Raw genomic sequence first — 19953 nt, forward strand, 5'->3', positions numbered from 1 at the left:
CTCTCTCTCTTGGGCGAGGCCTCTTGCTAATTGCTCTTGCAGGCTCCCCATTGGACCTCCCCAAGTCAAGCCAATGGCTATTAAGCAGCATAAGTGATAGCCTGGAGATGAGCATGCATTGAAGCTTGGCTCTTGGTTGGATTTGCATCCACATGCCAAGAGTGTGTTGATGTAGGCTTCTATCTCACAAGCTTGGAGTAGGTGATGAGCTCTCCATTAAAGCTTGGGAAGAGATAGGCTTCTTTGCTTCACACATAGACTGTGTGTGAGTGTGTGTGTGATATTGCCTTGCAAAAATCAGCCCCCTCTCTCTCTTGGGCGAGGCCTCTTGCTAATTGCTCTTGCAGGCTCCCCATTGGACCTCCCCAAGTCAAGCCAATGGCTATTAAGCAGCATAAGTGATAGCCTGGAGATGAGCATGCATTGAAGCTTGGCTCTTGGTTGGATTTGCATCCACATGCCAAGAGTGTGTTGATGTAGGCTTCTATCTCACAAGCTTGGAGTAGGTGATGAGCTCTCCATTAAAGCTTGGGAAGAGATAGGCTTCTTTGCTTCACACATAGACTGTGTGTGAGTGTGTGTGTGATAATGCCTTGCAAAAATCAGCCCCCTCTCTCTCTTGGGCGAGGCCTCTTGCTAATTGCTCTTGCAGGCTCCCCATTGGACCTCCCCAAGTCAAGCCAATGGCTATTAAGCAGCATAAGTGATAGCCTTCTGACATGTGTCCCCCTTTCCCCTTTTGTGAGAGCTTTAGGTAATTTAATAATTAAACTAAACTCTCATTGGACCCCTTTGCCTCATGGCCAATAGGAATCAGGCAAGCCATTGGGCTCTTGAATGCTCATTGGACCCCTTGAAAGACTGTCCAATAGTCTTCTAGGAGACTTAATTCTCATTGGTTCTTTTATTAAGTGTTTTTAAATTAATTAAACTAGATTTACTCTAGCCTAATTCTCATTGGTCCACCTCCAAGAGGAATTGGGCACACCTTGTGGGCATCTGGGCTAGGGAGATGACATGTGTCCCTAATTCCCTTTGTGTAAAGGGAGCCTGTGTGTGTGTGACTTTCTCTCTCATCCCCTAGAAGAAGGGCTCGCCCCCTCCCATGTAGGGATATGCAAAGACTTTCTAGTTACACACAAAGCATCCAATGTCCCCTAGGGTTGACCTTTGGACATAACCTTTGAATTTTGGAACCTGAGCATTTTGGAAGTCTTAATGGGCTGAATTCACCTTAGGGTCTTTTTAGCCCATTGTTGCACATGGATCTGTTGCAGATGGCCTCCCCTTTGGATCCCTATTTTCCCTCCTTTGGATCCCTACTGTGGCCGGTCTGCTAGCTTAACCAATATTCTAGCTTTTTCTCCCCTGGCACTTCCCCACATTAAATGATCAGTTTAATATGAGAAAATCATCTAGGAGAATTAGATATTGATTATTATGACATTACCTCTCTCTTGAAATCATAGTCGTCCTCGACTATGGTGTAGAGAAGATAAAGCATATTCATGAGTCCTTTTCTTAGCGGGTAGAGGATCCCTATGTTACCCTATGACATCATTCCGCAATGGATGACTAGTCCATTTGGCGCTTGAGAGCCTGAGGCTACCGCAAGCATGTCTGCACATTAGTCCTATCAGTCTTCCATAGTAGAGTGACAAGCTCTACTTGGTGTTTGGGAGACGTCGTCTCCGCAAACTTGATATAAGCATGCATACTACTTCATTTTTGTGCACAATAAAGAAAAAGAGAGTCTTATAAGACAAAAAATTTGTTCATTTTTAACATTTTGTACATTTGCTTACTCTTGGGAAGCATTGTAAGCATTGACAAGGTTTAGGTTATCCTTTAATTGTATGCCTTGCATCCATCTAGCATCTTCAAAAGGATAATTCTTAAACTTAATAAGATATCGTCGGATAGTCTTACCGCCTCTTAGTACCTTGTCTTCATGTCGGAGAATGGACTCGGGCTGCAGCACCTCCTCTTGGTCCTCGATCTCCGGTGGGTCTTCAATAGTTGGTTCTTGAGGTGGCTCTCCTTTGTAAGGCTTTAATAGGCTCACATGGAAAGCATTGTGTATGAGCCAATGATTGGGAAACTTGAGTTGATAGGCCATCTCATTGATTGGCCTAAGAATCTAGAAGGGACCATAGTACCTTTTTGCTAGTTTAGCATAGTACTTTTGGTGGCCCGTAGGATTCTTGCCCGTCGTGTGCCTTAATCGAGCCTTGGGAAACTTTAATAAGACCCAATCATTTTCTTTAAAGGCTTGGGCTCTTCTGTGCTTGTCAGCAGCAGCCTTTTGCCTTTGCTGTGAGATAGAGATAGCATCCTTAATCTTTTGAAAAGATTCTTGTAGGTCTCGGCTATACTCATCTGTAGCGAAGATCTTCCCATGTACCTTAAGTAGCAAGGGACTTTTTGATCTTCCCTCAATTACCTCGAAAGGTGCTTTTCCCGTGGAAGTATGCACAGTGTTATTGTAAGCATACTCCACTAAGGGTAAGTACTTCTCCCATCGGGATCTTTGATCTACTTCCGTTACATAGGATTTTAGTAGATCGAGAATGGTTAGGTTAGCTATTTCACTTTGTCCATCCGTTTGTGGATGATAGGCCGAAGAGAAGTTTAGCCTTGTTCCTAAATTCTCAAAGAGACCCTTCCAGAAATTACTGGTCATTCTAGGATCTCTATCCGACACTATGGACATTGGCAAGCCATGGTACTTGAAAATTTGTGAAATGAAGAGAGTTTCCATTTGATGGGCTTTGATAGGCTTTTTGAAGGTATAAAATGAGCTTGTTTACTAAACCTGTCTACTATCGTCCATATTCCCGTATTCCCATGGATAGACTTAGGCAATCCAAAGATAAAATCCATGGATATGCTCTCCCATGGTGAATTAGGGATTGGCAAGGGTTGAAGCAATCCAAGTTGCTTCCCTCTATCAAATTTTGCCTTTTGGTATACCACACATTTAGAAACATACTCTTGTATGTTCACTTTCATGGTAGGCCAATAGAAATATGTTTCAATTCCCTTTAAGGTAGACTGAATCCCCCTATGCCCCGCATAAGGTGGAGCATGAGATTCATACATTACTTTCTCACGTAGTGATTTAGTAACACATAGTCTATTGCCATAGAGAAGATAACCATCTTGTAAAGTAAATGGTTCTTATTTCTTCCCTAATGCAAGGGCTGAAATCACATCTCTAAAGTCGGGATCAATAGCGTACTCATCTATCATTGAAGATAGATCATTGTGAGTTGCTATGGAAACCGTATTCACTCTCGGCCGTCTTGAGAGTGCATCAGCTACTTGATTATGCTTGCTAGCAATGTGAGCAATATGAAAATGAAATTGTGAAAGGAAATTTGCCCACCTCATTTGTTTGTCGGAGAGCTTGGTCTGCGTCATGAAGTACTTAAGACTTTGGTGATCCGTTCGTAGAATGAAAGGAGTCCCCAATAAATAGTGCTTCCATGAGTCTAAGGCATGTAGAACTGCAAGGAATTCCTTTTCATATATGCCTAGAGATTGCTGAACAGGGTCGAGCCTTCGACTCTCATAGCCTATGGCGTGCCCTTCTTCGAGCAAAACAACTCCAAGGCAATCACCATAAGCATCACATTGGACCTCAAATGGTTTTGAGAGATCCGATAGTGTAAGCACAGGTTGAGAGATAAGCTTTTCTTTAAGCTTTTCGAAAGCATTGTTCTCCTTAGCAGACCATGTATACCTAACGCTTTTCTTTGTTAGGTCATGTAATAGTCCCGCAATTTGTGAGAACTTTTCTATGAAGCGTCTATAGTATGCACACATACCTATAAAGCTTCTTAGTTCATGAAGATTCCTTGGTTTAGGCCATCCTTTTATTACCTCTAACTTGGATGGATCCATTTGGATGCCATCTTCAGAGATAATGTGACCTAAATACTGAATCTCTTGCAAGAAAAATTCACTTTTCTTTCGATTAACATAAAGTTTATTCTCTCTTAAAACTTGAAATATTACCTGGAGTTGTTGCTTGTGTTCGTCTAATGAATTAGAGTAGATGATAATATCATCAAAGAACACTCAAGTGAAGGTTCGATGAGGCCTGAACAGCTTCTCCATCAAGCGGTTGAATGTGGCTGGTGCATTGGTCAAGCCAAAAGGCATGACAATGTATTCGTAAAGACCAAATGTGGTGCGAAATGCGGTCTTTACAATGTCTTGATCAACTATCCTTATTTGATGATAGCCACTTTTTAGGTCAATCCTACTGAAGTAGGTCGATCCTTGTAGCTTATCAAATAGGTCTTCTACCCGTGGAACGGGAAACCTATTCTTGATAGTGATCCTATTTAGTGCTCTATAGTCGACACACATACGATATGTGCCGTCTTTCTTTTGCACTAATAGCACCGGTGAGCAAAATGGAGATGAGCTAGGCCTAACCATGCCCTTCTCAACTAGCTCATGCACTTGCCGCATAATCTCCTCTTGTTGAGCTTGAGAAACTCTATAAGGAGGTTTGTTAGGCGGTGAACTTCCTGGAAGAAGTTCAATTGCATGGTCATCATTACCTCGTTTAGGAGGTAGCTCACAAGGGATGTCGTCAATAAAAACATCTTGATACCCCTTGAGAAAATTGGATAACTCTAATTCCTTTTGGTTGCTTTTATTTTCTTTTGCTAAAGCATTAGGTTCATTTTGAGAATCTTTAACAAAAATCATGTACACGGAAATAGAGCTCTTTATCGACTTGTTGAAAGCTGGTGTATGTACAATGGGGATAGTGTTACCCATTTCCTTAGCATCTATATACATGTCTTTTTCCCTGAACTTAAAGGAGATTCTCCTTTCAAGAAATTTAACATCGGTAGCCAGGCGGTCAAACCATGGTGCCCCTAGGATTACATCCTCATGCTTGAGAGGAGAGATAAAGAATTCCTCTTTGTCCACATAGCCTTGGACATGAAGCCTTAATTTCCCGATTAATGGAGTGACTGAAGCTTCTTGCCCCTTGAAGGCACTGTCTGCGGGTGGGACATCTCCCATCTCGTAGGATTGTATGCCTAGCTTGGTGGCCAACTCTATAGATATAAAATTGTGAGTAGAACCAAAGTCAAAGAGAATAAAAGCATCATGTTCTCTTACCTTTCCCTAAGCATGGCATAGAGGAGATCCTTTGTGATGAATTTGGTGAGTCTCCTCCTCTTGGATTTCAACCAAGGAAGCTCTAGGAGGATCTTGGCGGTTGTTCTTTTGGGGACAAGCGCGGTACGCATGCCCTTGTTCACCGCACTTGAAACACCGGTTATCCTTGCGATAACGCTCAAGCTCTTCAGGAGAGAGATTGTTCTTACCTTTGTAAACTCCCTTCTCTTTAGCTTTGTTGGAGTTGCCCTTAGGAGACTTTTGGACATTGTCCTTCCCCTTAGGCTCATTGGAACCCTTGTTTTCCGTGGGCTTATTATTTCTTTTAGCCCCCATTTGGAAATTGATTCGAGAGGCCACCATAGTATGGTGTATTACCGCCGATATGGTACGTGGCCTTTGGGAGTTGACATACTCCGCCATTTCTTCGATTAAGCCCTCACAAAATTGTTGCTTTTGTTCTCCAAAATCCAACTTTTTAAAGACAGTGGCTTTGAGTTGTAGGTCCCAAAACTTGTCTACATATTTGTGGATGGATTCATTGGGAGAGAGCTTTAAGCTTCGCCATTCGGTGAGTACTTTGTCTTTGGCATCGGTGGCAAAAAACTGCTTCATAATGGAAGCTCTTAAAGCTTTCCATGTTCGTGGAGCTTCACCGTTGGCTCGTAGGCTAGACCACCATTGCCTGGTGGACTTTTGAAAGTGCATAGCTACATGGCGTAGCTTAGAGGACTCCATGAAGCCGCATCAAATTGCTGGATAAAGGCCAAGACTTTGTCCATAGCACCAAAGGTACCATCATAGGTAAGGAAAGAGATGCTCTTCCCTCCCTCTTTGAATTTCTTCAACTTGGACGACCTCTTCCATGTGGCATAGGATTTCCTATGCCCTCTTCTTTTTGATGGTTCAAAGGTGAAGAATTTGAAGAAGGTGGAGAAGAGGGTGACCTCTTTCTTGCCTTTTTCTTGTCTTGATCTTCGTCGTCTTCACCATCACTTTCATAACAGGAAGAGGATGAAGAAGATGGAGAAGAGGGTGTCCTCTTTCTCGCCTTTTTCTTCTCTTGCTTTTTATTATCCCTCTTTGAATTATGGCGTGGAGAAGATTGTGATGGTCTTCTCTGCTTTGGTGGTGATGGAGAGTGTTTAGCCCGCCGTCTTCGTGGAGCCATCTCTGCCGAGGTGGTGGGAGACTCACTTCTTTCTCATTCCTTCGGTGGAGGCTCTTGAGTTCTCCTTTGGGAAGGAGATGCATCATCAAGAAGTAAATTCTTGAGCCCTTCGTACGGATTCTCTTCTTCTTCCCGAATCGGAGAGAGACCTCTTTTGGTAGGCTCACAAGGAGTCTTCCTAGGTGTTCTCTCGTCATGGTGATGAGCTTGGAGAATCCCGTGAGCAGGGAGCTGCCGTTGCACTTCGCTTTGGAGAGATGGATTGCCCATGGCTTGTTGAAGCCTAGAAACAAGATAGTTAACAAGCATTGAAGCATCATTAGTAGCTTGCTCATGAGCAAAATCAAAGTTATCAACATTAATTTCACTCTCTTTACTATCGTCAGCCATTCTAACAACTTTTAGGTGTAAAATTTTTAGGTGTACTTTGGCACTTCAAGCCCTAGTTGCTACTCCTCTTTACCCCTTTAGAGAAAGTACTCAAGCTACTGTACCTGCGGCTCGAATACCATTACTTGCAAGGAATAGAAGAGAGGGTCTTTCGACACCAAAACAACACCGGCTCCTGTCAAGCTTCTAATAGCTCAATAGTGGTTAAGCCGTAGGCAAGCCCCGTAGGACTCCACTATTAAGACCATAGATCTCGACGGTGATGCCCCGTTAGCTGGACGAAGGCACGCGCACTGCAAGGCTAAAAAATCCCTATTCTACTTACTCACAGGCAATTAATAATACCAACCATTTATAGCTAGCTTGAGGACCTCCCTTCTTGAGCAAGAAAAGAGAAACCTTGTGCTCTGATACCAATGTAACACTTAATGTCCTAAAAACTTATGTGTAGAGGAAATTAGCATGAACATAGTGGGGATTTCATTAGAATAGATTCCTAATGAGAATTACAAGAGTGCTTGGGTGGAGAGAGCAACAAAAAGCATAACACCTAGTTAGATAGCATCAACAATACTTTCAAAAGAGAGAGAAATTAAGCTATTGACAACAGTTGAGGACCGGATTTGCATGGAGCCGGTCCCCCCTCCAAAAGGCTTTGTATTATGGTTTCTCCCATCAAGAGAGACATTGTACAATACAATTCTTTGTGTTCCTTCAAGACTAGCTAGTGCAATGAAGATGAAAGCTTCATGCACTAAACAAAACACTTAGCAAACACAACTTTAATTATCCCCGTTCTCAGACCCAAGACCTCACACACCTTCGAAGATGGTGAGAGCTAGCAGGGTATGAGAGTAGATTGAGAGGAAGAAGGAGTATCTTACGAGAAAGATGTACATCTCCTCACATAATCACTCATATTAGCATAGCTTAGCTTAGTAATTAGCTTGGTAGAGGAGATGAGCATGCATTGAAGCTTGGCTCTTGGTTGGATTTGCATCCACATACGAAGAGTGTGTTGATGTAGGCTTCTATCTCGCAAGCTTGGAGTAGGTGATGAGCTCTCCATTAAATCTTGGGAAGAGATAGGCTCCTTTGCTTCACACATAGACTGTGTGTGAGTGTGTGTGTGATAATGCCTTGCAAAAATCAGCCCCCTCTCTCTCTTGGGCAAGGCCTCTTGCTAATTGCTCTTGCAGGCTCCCCATTTGACCTCCCCAAGTCAAGCCAATGGCTATTAAGCAGCATAAGTGATAGCCTTCTGACATGTGTCCCCCTTTCCCCTTTTGTGAGAGCTTCAGGTAATTTAATAATTAAACTAAACTCTCATTGGACCCCTTTGCCTCATGGCCAATAGGAATCAGGCAAGCCATTGGGCTCCTGAATGCTCATTGGACCCCTTGGGAGACTGTCCAATAGTCTTTTAGGAGACTTAATTCTCATTGGTTCTTTTATTAAGTGTTTTTAAATTAATTAAACTAGATTCACTCTAGCCTAATTCTCATTGGTCCACCTCCAAGAGGAATTGGGCACACCTTGTGGGCATCTGGGCTAGGGAGCTGACATGTGTCCCTAATTCCCTTTGTGTAAAGGGAGCCTGTGTGTGTGTGTGTGTGACTTTCTCTCTCATCCCCTAAAAGAAGGGATCGCCCCCTCCCATGTAGGGATATGCAAAGACTTTTTAGTTACACACAAAGCATCCAATTTCCCCAAGGGTTGACCTTTAGACATAACCTTTGAATTCTGGAACCTTAGCATTTTGGAAGTCTTAATGTGCTGAACCTTAGGGTCTTTGTAGCCCATTGTTGCACATGGATCTTTTGCAAATGGCCCCCCCTTTGGATCCCTATTTCCCCCCCTTTGGATCCCTATTTTCCCTCCTTTGGATCCCTAATGTGGCCGGTCTGCTAGTTTAACCAATATTCTAGCTTTTTCTCCCCTTGCACTTCCCCACATTAAATGATCAGTTTAATAAGAGAAAATCATTTAGGAGAATTAGATATTGATTATTATGACAATTTGTGCAAAGGTGAAAATTACGTAGTGTTTGTGTTTGTCGCATAGAGCAGGCAGAGAATCAACGAGCTTCACATCAACCTGTCGCACCTTTTGCAGGCCTGCAAGATGTTCAGAAGAGTTCCCATGATGCGAACGCCATGAACGTTTGCAAAACGTGGGGGGGGGGGGAGCTCCATTGCGGTAATTGCGGTGACGAGTTGTTTCTCCTAGTGCAGGGGCGTGGGGGGCCTTGCTGATGTGGAGTTGCCTTTTTCACCTGATGAGCCTCGCCACCCAACGCTACATATGCGTAGCACGAGAGAGAGAGAGAGAGAGAGAGAGAGAGAGAGAGAGAGAGAGAGAGAGAGAGAGAGAGAGCTCATAAAAGCATGTTACCTTTTTAAAAAAATTGATACCATGTCTTGTATGTTGTGATCCACTTGCTTGGTTCACATGAGGCATCGCCAAAGAGAAGCAACTCTGACGAGCATCAGAGTGGCATGTTCCCTCATCCAAGCAAGCATGAATCTTCACGCTTCGCTTGTGTTTGACGCTGGAAAGAAGTTGGAGCCCTTCTCTTTAGGGGGGCTCGCCCATTTTGCAAGTGGGGAGCTTGCAAACTTCCTCATCGAATGGATAAAGTCCAATTGTGTCACAAGCCCTGTTTGTAAGCTTTGTCATCGAGGTGTCTGAACCTAGCCTAAGCCGATAAAGTGCTTAAATAGTGACCTTGTCGACATTTGGGGTTTAAGTACCATTTATCTCAATTTGATTCCAACTTTGAAGGAAGTATGGTACGTGTGAGTGGTTCAATGTCCTCTTAGGTAAATAAATAAAGAGAATGCACCTAGCCTAAGTTAATAAGGTGCTTAAACAGTGTCCTTGTCGACATTTGGGGTTTAAGCGCCATTTATCTCAATTTGATTCCAACTTTGATGGAAGTATGGCATGTTTGAGTGGTACATCTCCTCCTACAAGGTTTTGGAGGGCCCTCCAATTTTGTGTACGCCATGTCATGGATGCCATACTTCTGCTCGGTGTGGGTGACGCTAGAAGGTTCCCTCTTTGGCTTTAAGATTATGTGCACTCCATTGCCTCTATAATGGGACATGTGCTATTTAACATGGGGTGCTTTGGAGCCTTTCAATAAGAGTTGGCGTTTGCCTCCTCCGCCAACGCTTGCTACAAATGTCGACAAATTGGCCACTATAGTAGGAATTGCGCGGAGGTGATGACTGTCTGCAGTCACTGTGGTCAAGTCCACTTGGCGATGCGTCTCAAGAGATGTCAAGCCTCCTATAGATTCAAGAAAGCCAGAGGAGGGTATCAATATTTAGGATGTGTCCATTGACGAAATGATGGAGGAGGATGGTCATACTGTAAGCAGATAAACAGGAGGAACCAAGTGAATTGGTTGGACCTTGTGAGAGGCTCTGGTGATCGACGAACCCACTAGCTGGATGATATGGTCGAAGACTCTTAGGAACAAAAGATTGATCTTCTCACACACCTAGTCAACGTTTCTGGGGCTTCTTATAGCACTAGTCTCATCAAGAAATAGAAGGGAAAGAAGTGATTCCTCTATCATCTTAACTAGTCTATGGTTGTATGGGTTGCTAGCTCCCTATGTCGCCATGGCAGGCCTTCTATGCATGGGCTGGCTAACTTTGTATCTTTCTTGTTTTTTATAATAGAAATATCCCACATGATGTGGGAATTGCAAAAAAAAAAGCATATCAGAAAAGAAAGGGCTCACATTAAAAACTCGTATATACTCAAAGAAAAACTTGGAGAATACATAGTAATGACCAACAATACATAAGAAAAGCATTAGAAAAGAAAGGGCTCACATTGAAAACTCGTTTATACTCAAAGAAAAACTTGGAGAATACATAGTAATGACCAACAATGCACTTTTCGGGTCCTCAAAAAGAGATTTTCTAACCTTTACGAAGAAATTCTTTGACATTAAGGCTAGAAATTATTCCTCCGTGTAGGAATAATTGCAACCCCAAAGACTTTGCACAAATCGATATTTTAATGTTGTTGGAACTACTACTACAGGAGTTGAATTTTCAAGCAAAGAATTTTTAATGTCATAGTTGGGTCTATGGTGTTGTCGTAGTAGGGTCATACCTACTAACATTTCTCCCACAATTGTGCACGCGCGCGTGCACACACACACAGACTTGCAAAGATATGACTGGCTGGCGAGGAGGGTCAAAGATGAGAGAGAGGCAGAGAGAAGTTGTAGCATTAATTGTAGCCAATCATGTGCCATGTGTGGATCAAAGATGAGAAAAAATAGAGTGAGATTGTTGTAAGTAGAGTAAGAGCTGCCAACCATTTCATCGACTATGTGTCAGGATGAGAAAGAGATGGATGCGAGTTAGTTCAAGTCTTTTTGCATTGCAAATTCATGTGTATAATGCTTACCATATGAGTTGCCTTGTCTCTGACACTCTTGCGCATGTACTCATGATAGCCATACATTTGCCATATCATCTACTAACATATTATGGCGGAAGGGTTCCTATGCCAGGTGTCAACTTCTGCGACCTGAAGGCATAGGACAAAAAATAATTTACTGGCTGCGAATTAACCCGCTTTTCATAGCGTTGGTGGCGGCTCTGTGAGTGCGTAGCATTCAAGTACATTGAAGTACGACGGCTGGCGTGATGAAGGGAACCTCAGTACCTAATATTCTCTGCTCTCAGTGAAATACTACAATCGATAGAGAACCTCATTAGCTCAGTCGCTCCCTGCTCTCCGTGAAGTACAACACACACACACACACACACACACACACACACACACACACACACACACACACACACACACACACACACACACACACACACACACACACACACACACACACACACACACACACACACACACACACAAACACTGATAGAGAGAGAGAGAGAGAGAGAGAGAGAGAGAGCTGGACTCCAACGCAGCATGACACTGACAGTGTGAGGACAGAGAAAACGTACCAAGGCTTCGAGCTCCTCCTGCGTCTTCTTCTTCTTCTTCTCTCTCTCTCTCTCTATCCTTAGAGAGGATAGCAGGCTCTTCACCAAAAAATTATCCGGGGACTTGCTTTCACCTTTTCGAATTATTGGCTATGGGAATTAGCTCACAGGGTTGTGAATCTTGCTCTCAGTAGAGCATCCTACCATAGCATGGGTAGAGTAGGCGGGAAAAGCCTCTTGGTTAAAATTGCCTTGTAGTTAACTTCTTTCACTATTGATAATTTTACATTATTACTACCTGGCGTGATTGGTTGGTCTTGAATGACAGTAAGGCTTGGAAGGAGAAGTTCTCCTCAGCCTGACGCGCGCTATTTTGGGACAGGCTCTCGCTACAACGCCGCCCGACTTTATGGGGGTATGGGAGAGGTTGATCAGAGCTCTGCCGTGGTGTATTGTCTTCCTGGATATAGGCTATCTTATGCGGGCTCAAGGGATTGACGAGATAGATCTCTTCCCGGATTAACTCCATGCAGCCAGCCAATGGCAGAAGGGGATGTTAGCTATATAAGGTGAGCATTCAGGTCACTTAGTTTTCAATACTGCAAGTGTGTGTGTGTTCTCTCATTGTATGCATACTATATTATCGTCCTAAGCTTATATTGGGGATCTCCATAGCATGGCTCCTAGCAAGAAGAGCACTGCGGATTCAACATAGGTAAGGGGAATGTATTTATTGCTTCAATACTCCTTATCATTTCGGGTATGGCATAAGGTTCATTTTTTGATTCACTGCCACAACAAGGGCTTTTGCTGATAAAAATTAAGCTTGTTAAGATGAAATATTGAAGGGTTTTTTCCTTGTACTGATTCTCTTGGGGATTTTGTTCAGTTATTCTCACATTGTTGCTCTCCGAGTGGTTCTTTTAATGAACAATATGGTAATAAGGCCGGGTTCTCACTTGCCAACAGATTTGGTAGTGGTAGTACGATGCATAGCAAACTTGCGGTTACTGGGTGTAGCCCTTTTGTAGTAATCTATTTACTGGTTTCAGTTTTTCTTGCGTAATGATACCCAGTAGCTTGTATACGGGGGGGTGTACATGAGATATTGGACGGTTCTGTCTGGGGGGATGGTTCTGGAAATATAGCCGGAACAAAGAAATTTCTTTTTGGATGACTATATGGCTGTATTGATCAGCAATTGCTCCACTTCTAGCCCTTGTTTTGGGGTTGTATGCATGATCTTAATATCTGTTCAAGGTATTGGCAATTGATGTCGATTGCTTGTACTAATACTCTGCAGACAATGAAACTTCTTGAATTCTGGTGGTTTGTTACGGGCTGAGATATTGCTTTGGGCTTCAACAAGAGTCGATAGTGAAGGATGGAAAGTAATAAATGAATTTGATTGGTTGGGTGTACTGGTCTCATGCTTGTGCTCTTTGAGATCTTTTTTAGGGAGAATAGATGCCATGGTATGTTGGGTTTCTGTTTTTTTTACCAACTGATCTACTACCAGTAAATAAGGTCTTTTTGTACTAGCTACTATTTTAATTGGGGTTACCTTGCTTCATCATACTAATTACTTGGTCGGGCCCGGTGTTGTCTTGGGGTTTTGGGATTCTGACGTAGTTAATTGAAGCTGACATGAGTCAATTTGTTGTTGACTGTTGCTCTTCTCACAGTAGCTCTTGTATACAGGTTGTTTACAACCTTTTGGGTGTAAGGTAGTTCATACTATCTGGCGTATTAGCTCTTGGTCGAAACATGCCTTACCATAGCTGGATACTGGCTGGAATCCATTTAGTGATTTTCCTTGGTTACATGCATTAGATAATTTTGATTTGGAGTATCAAGTGAATACTTCGGGGCTGATGTACGGTTTTTTTTTTTTTTTTTTTGCTTTAGGGTTGACCATAATTTTGGCCACTCTGTGTCGGGATAAAGCACCAAAGGATTTCTCCTTTCCTCGGTTTGCAACTAAGGTTGCCGTATTAAGGCTATTTTCCCAACTCTGTTATGTTTAGGGCTGATGACTCAAATGACTTGTCTTCTCTCAAGCAGGCACCATTGGGTGTGCTGTTGCTAGGATTGATATTTTCTCAAGAACTTTGACTTGGTTGATGGTAGAATGGAAGGGATGTGACTATTTTTCTGGTATGGAAGATTGGGTGTGTTGCTTACTTTAGGTAGTAGGTTTCCTTGCCACTGCTGGTTACCGGCTGAAAACTCTTACTGCTGCTACTTTTTGTACAGACTATTTACGGCCGTATGAAGTGTGACTATGGTTGGTGTGTTAAGTATGAATCCGATCAGAATTAGTTGATGTAAACCACCTATGGGATATCCTTTATCCTCCTTTTTTGGTCTTATATGAATTGGTTTGCTGGTAGTTACTGGCTTTGCACTTCTCCTCGGCTTAAGGAACAAAAGCCTTACTTTTTATTAGAAGTTGGTTACGAAGTATGTTAAAGCTATGAACGAATACTAATTGGGTGGTTTTTTGCAGTAGAGGTGGGGCATTGGCTCCCACTAATGATATGGAAAGCTAGTATTGAAATTAGAATGAAGAAACCTATATGGTTATTTGATGTAACTTTGACTTCAGTGATTAATGGGCTTGAATACATTAAATTCTGAAAACTGATGTGTTGAAGGAAATCTAAAACTTCTTTAAAAATAGACTATGTGTATCATTTTTTTTAAAAAAAGAGGAAAAACATTGAAAATTCACATTGGAACTAAAATGTTAAAAAATGTGCATTGAAAGTTTATTGTAAATACGAAAACTTAACCTAATACTTTGTTGATTTATTGAAATCGTAGCCTTTTTTGCAAAGGATTGTTACACATCACTATCATTTAAACAACATCAAATACTTCTTAGGTCAATACGGAGGTGACATGGATGACAACTAGGTCACCCTAGTTACCTGTTATGCGGTTTGAAAACTAACGAATAGTTTTTTTCTCACTGTGGATGCAGGTAAGGGTGTCCTTTCCTTGGCTGCTGTTTGAGAGGATGTTATGCTGTACACTGTTACTGTAACACTAATTAGGACCTTCTCTCCCTTACATGGCCTGATACTGCGATGTATTTGTTTGGATATTCAGTCGAAAGGAATACATGATTTTGTACTAAAAGACTGTAGACTTTGGTCTTTGAAATTTGTCTCATGTGTTATGTATATTGTAAATAGATTAAACTCTCTCTCCCTAAACACATGGGTACTTTGGGTTTTAGACCTATGGCACCAGGACCTAGTTTACAGGATTGTTATCCTTAGGAGATACGGCTTGAAAACTGGATATTCTAAGGAAGGGGGTTTCCACACAACCATTATGACCTTGGTCTTGGTTGGTTTTAGGATGGATTACCTACCAGCTCCTCTTTTTATATCTCACTGATATTGACATTGTTTACGTCAGATTGTCCCTGTCTCTGCTACTCTTGACCATTCCACCCTTCCCTTCTCCCCGGCATCCCTGCTTGTGATCAAACTTATTCAGGATCCTTTGGCGATTTCTCCACTTAACCAATTCTCAAAGGCTACAGAAACTCATGACTCTATCATGAATTTATTAACCTTTAATGATTGGGTTCTTATCCTCGCCAATCTTGTGGCTGAGTCGAAAGAAGGAGTTCTTTACCTTCAGAAGTTGGCTTCCAACCTTGCTGCAATTGAATCAAGTCATAAATCGGATCTTCTTCAGTTCTCGGCTAAAGGAGCTGACCTTTCTAACTTTATCAGGAAACTTTGTGGCCTAGCATCTTGTTTTGTCACTACTAAATCTTTTGATCCTACCAAGGCTCCAAAGGGCCTCTTTTGTAGGGATGATGCTGCTCTTGAAGCAGTAAAGAGCTTTCAGCAAGGACTCAACTCTTCTAGTGAAACTTCTTTGCTAGATATGGTTCCAAAAGTCTCAAAGTGTTTTCCCTTCTTACCTCCGAGACAGATTGCCATTGAAGGAATAGAGCTAGGCCATCAGCTTTGGGAGCTTCAAAACAAAGCGTTTGTGACACCCATCTCGATTGAGACTTGGGTTTTTCTTGCAGCCCTACCTGCCTCCACTAGTGAAGACTGTCGCCGACAGCTTGAGACCCTCAAGGGAGTTCAGTTCTTGGATAAAGGTGATGTCATTAAAGCACCTTTTACTATGCATTTCTTGGATTCAAGGAAATGCCCTATCTTATCTGGCATTATGTCAGAACCAAGGGAACAATGACCTTTTCTAAACAAAGCAGTGAATTCTATTATGTATCTATCTGGAATATCTACCGCCCCTACATCAAATGTGCTTGCAAAGCTCTGGATGCAAAGGCTGACTGTGAGAGTAACATCCTTTGGTTTGATCATGCTATTTGGTTTCTCCTCAACCATCTGGAGGATCTCTTCCCATCACACACAGAGGAGCATTTTTTACCTATTATTTGTTCTTGGCTTGGAGATCAGGCTAAGGAAGCTGTGAGAGCCCAGATAGCTTACCTTCACTTCAGGAACTTTATGTACGAGGCTCTGAAAGAGCTAAAATTAGATGCCCCAAGTCATCTGCTCTCTAATTTAAGTGCTTCTAAAGGCATCAAACATATCCTTTCCCTTCTCAAACCTCCTCTAGATGCAGAAGAGTCCCCTAACCTCAAAAGGCCTTTGTTAACTAGTTATGCTTCACACTCGATCACATCTTTTTTATCCCCTACTTCTACACCAGGGTCCTTTGAAGGACGTAATAAAGCTAGAAGCTATGTCAAAGGTAGAGGGAAGAATCTCCCTATCAAGAAAATGTTTAACTCTTGATTGTATTCCTCTTTCAGATCAATTGGATTGCTTCTGGAAAGCTATTTTTTTGCAAGGAAGAGAATCAAAAGAAGCGAATTGTTCATTGCCATTTTGCGAATCGTATTTCTGATTGGTGTACTCCAAAAAGTTTGATACAGTTTGCTTTTTAACATCTGTTTGGAAACATCGACAAGGTGGATGAACTAACCTTTGGTTGGACCTTTGATCCTCCCTTGAAAAACTTTGTGTATTCCACTGAATTTCTCACTTCAGGCAAACAACCCTCTTGTGTATGCTCTATATTTGGAAAATTTTGTTCCGACTTCCAGGAGTTCGGACATCATGTGTGTACTACGGATCTGTCTCTTATTAGTTCAAAGGATATCAAGGACTTATTATGCAAAGGTCTGAATCATATCCCACTCCAACCATTAAATCCACACTTGGCTTTAGCCGCACTACTTACTTGCTTGACTAACATAGTCAAGTTACTAAATTTGGACAATCTACAACATGATAGACTTAATGATTCAATAATTGCTCAATTTCAAACATGTATTGAGTCAATCCCTCCTGCATGGATTAGTGAGGAAGCAACTTGGCTTTCCTCCTCACTATCCTCTCAGATTCATACACTCAAAAAGGATTGGTTTGTGATAGGACTCGACAAAGCCCCTCATATACCAACTATTATCTGTAAACACTTAGCCAGGACAATGACTCTAGTTAGGCTGAAAGGACCGGAATTTTTGCTTTCTAAAATGAGTCCTGAAGAAGCCATTAGATATCTAGATTCCTCCCTGAGATACTTTAAATTAGATACTCAAAGTTCTAAACTACCTATACTTTTTCCCACTTACAAAAGTCACAAGCATAAGTTCAGATGGATTTCAGATGCCTCCAACTGTATCATGTTACATGCCACTGATGTGATCACTGCTTGCCTCAATCTTATTCTGATCGACTTTAATTACATTTGTGAAGAAAAGTTTCTAACGGTGAAGACGTCTCTTCACTGGGCTTATGATTAATAACTCCTGGCTTGTAAAAAACTCTTTTGAGGTATTCATTAATCTTCCGCAAAGCATTATTTCAATGTTTTCAGTTGATATCACACAATTTATGAAAATATATCCCTCTTTGGGCCTTCTGGGCTGTTTTTTGTTCTACAACAAATCAGAAAAATGGTTTTCGCAAGGAGGAATGAGATGGGACACCAAACTATTTCACTAGTTAGAAGCCCAAGATGCGTAAAAAACATACAGAAAGGACCACCCACCCATTATAATCTCAATAAACTAATGGAGATTATTGAATGGCTCTTTCGGAATTGCTTAGTTATGCTTGGTGAGCAATGCTTTCAACAAATCCATGGTATCCCGATGGGTTTCTCATGTTCACCAGTCATGTGCAATGTATACCTGGCTTTTTTTGAGTATAAGTGGGTACTTAAACAATTGGAGACAACTGACACTACTGTTGATCTTTCACTATTTCAACACACATATAGATATATGGATGATCTTCTTAGCTTAAACAATCCCAACTTTGCACAATGCCTACCATTAATCTATCCTGAAACTCTTAAGATTGAACCAACCTTTTTGGAGTACTTGGATATTAACGATGATATTGTTGTTACCAAAACAGTTTTTTTAAATCTAGAGTTGACACTCCATTCCCCGATTAATGGGAGTTACATCACTGTATTTTCTTGGAAAAGAGACAAGCTACAACTTGGCCTGATTGAATTTGTCAGGAAAAAGAGTAATCGTCCACGAAAGGTAGCTGTAAAAACTTTTCTGGGCATGATATATCTTATTATGTATTCATCCTCGGACTCTTTCATTGCGTTTCAAGCAATATGTCATCTTATAAAGAAATATGTAGCAAATGGGTTTGCTTTGAATGAGCTGCTTGGCACTATTAGGAATTTTCTTAATAAAAACTCTTGGCCGTTATGCTTAGCTAAAAAAGAGACGGTGATTGATCTTCTCGAACATGTTCACTGATACACTGGTTGTAGGGGAGGTCTCACCACCTAGTGATGACCCTCCTCGCCATGTGGTAGACCTTTTACCTGGGTAAGGGTTGGTCTCTCTCTCTCTCTCTCTCTCTCTCTCTCTCTCTCTCTCTCTATCCTTAGAGAGGATAGCAAGCTCTTCACCAAAAAATTATCTGGGGACTTGCTTTCACCTTTTCGAATTATTGGCTATGGGAATTAGCTCACAGGGTTGTGAATCTTGCTCTCAGTAGAGCATCCTACCATAGCATGGGTAGAGTAGGCGGGAAAAGCCTCTTGGTTAAAATGCCTTGTAGTTAACTTCTTTCACTATTGATAATTTTACATTATTACTACCTGGCGTGACTGGCCAATCTTGAATGACAGCAAGGCTTGGAAGGAGAGGTTCTCCTCAGCCCGACACACGCTATTTTGGGACAGGCTCTCACTACAACGCCGCCCGGCTTTATGGGGGTATGGGAGAGGTTGATGAGGGCTCTACCGTGGTGTATCGTCTTCCTCGATATAGGCTATCTTATGCGGGCTCCGAGGGATTGACGAGATAGATCTCTTCCCGGATTAACTCCATGCAGCCAGCCAATGGCAGGAGGGGATGTTAGCTATATAAGGTGAGCATTCAGCTCACTTAGTTTTCAATACTGCAAGTGTGTGTGTGTTCTCTCATTGTATGCAAACTATATTATCGTCCTAAGCTTATATTGGGGATCTCCATAGCATGGCTCCTAGCAAGAAGAGCACTGTGGATTCAACAGAGGTAAGGGGAATGTGTTTATTGCTTCAGTACTTCTTATCATTTCGGGTATGGCATAAGGTTCATTTTTTGATTCACTACCACAACAAGGGCTTTTGTTGATAAAAATTAAGCTTGTTAAGATGAAATATTGAAGGGTTTTTTCCTTGTACTGATTCTCTTGGGGATTTTGTTTGGTTATTCTCACATTGTTGTTCTCCGAGTGGTTCTTTTAATGAACAATATGGTAATAAGGCCGGGTTCTCACTTGCCAACAGATTTGGTAGTGGTAGTACGATGCATAGCAAACTTGCGGTTACTGGGTGTAGCCCTTTTGTAGTAATCTATTTACTGGTTTCAGTTTTTCTTGCGTAATGATACCCAGTAGCTTGTATACGGGGGGGTGTACATGAGATATTGGACGGTTCTGTCTGGGGGGATGGTTCTGGAAATATAGCCGGAACAAAGAAATTTCTTTTTGGATGACTATATGGCTGTATTGATCAGCAATTGCTCCACTTCTAGCCCTTGTTTTGGGGTTGTATGCATGATCTTAATATCTGTTCAAGGTATTGGCAATTGATGTCGATTGCTTGTACTAATACTCTGCAGACAATGGGACTTCTTGAATTCTGGTGGTTTGTTACGGGCTGAGATATTGCTTTGGGCTTCAACAAGAGCCGATAGTGAAGGATGGAAAGTAATAAATGAATTTGATTGGTTGGGTGTACTGGTCT

The sequence above is a fragment of the Adiantum capillus-veneris genome, chromosome 21 (genome assembly GCF_014529385.1).
Source record: "Adiantum capillus-veneris isolate H3 chromosome 21, ASM1452938v2, whole genome shotgun sequence".
NCBI classification, from domain to species: Eukaryota; Viridiplantae; Streptophyta; class Polypodiopsida; order Polypodiales; family Pteridaceae; genus Adiantum; species Adiantum capillus-veneris.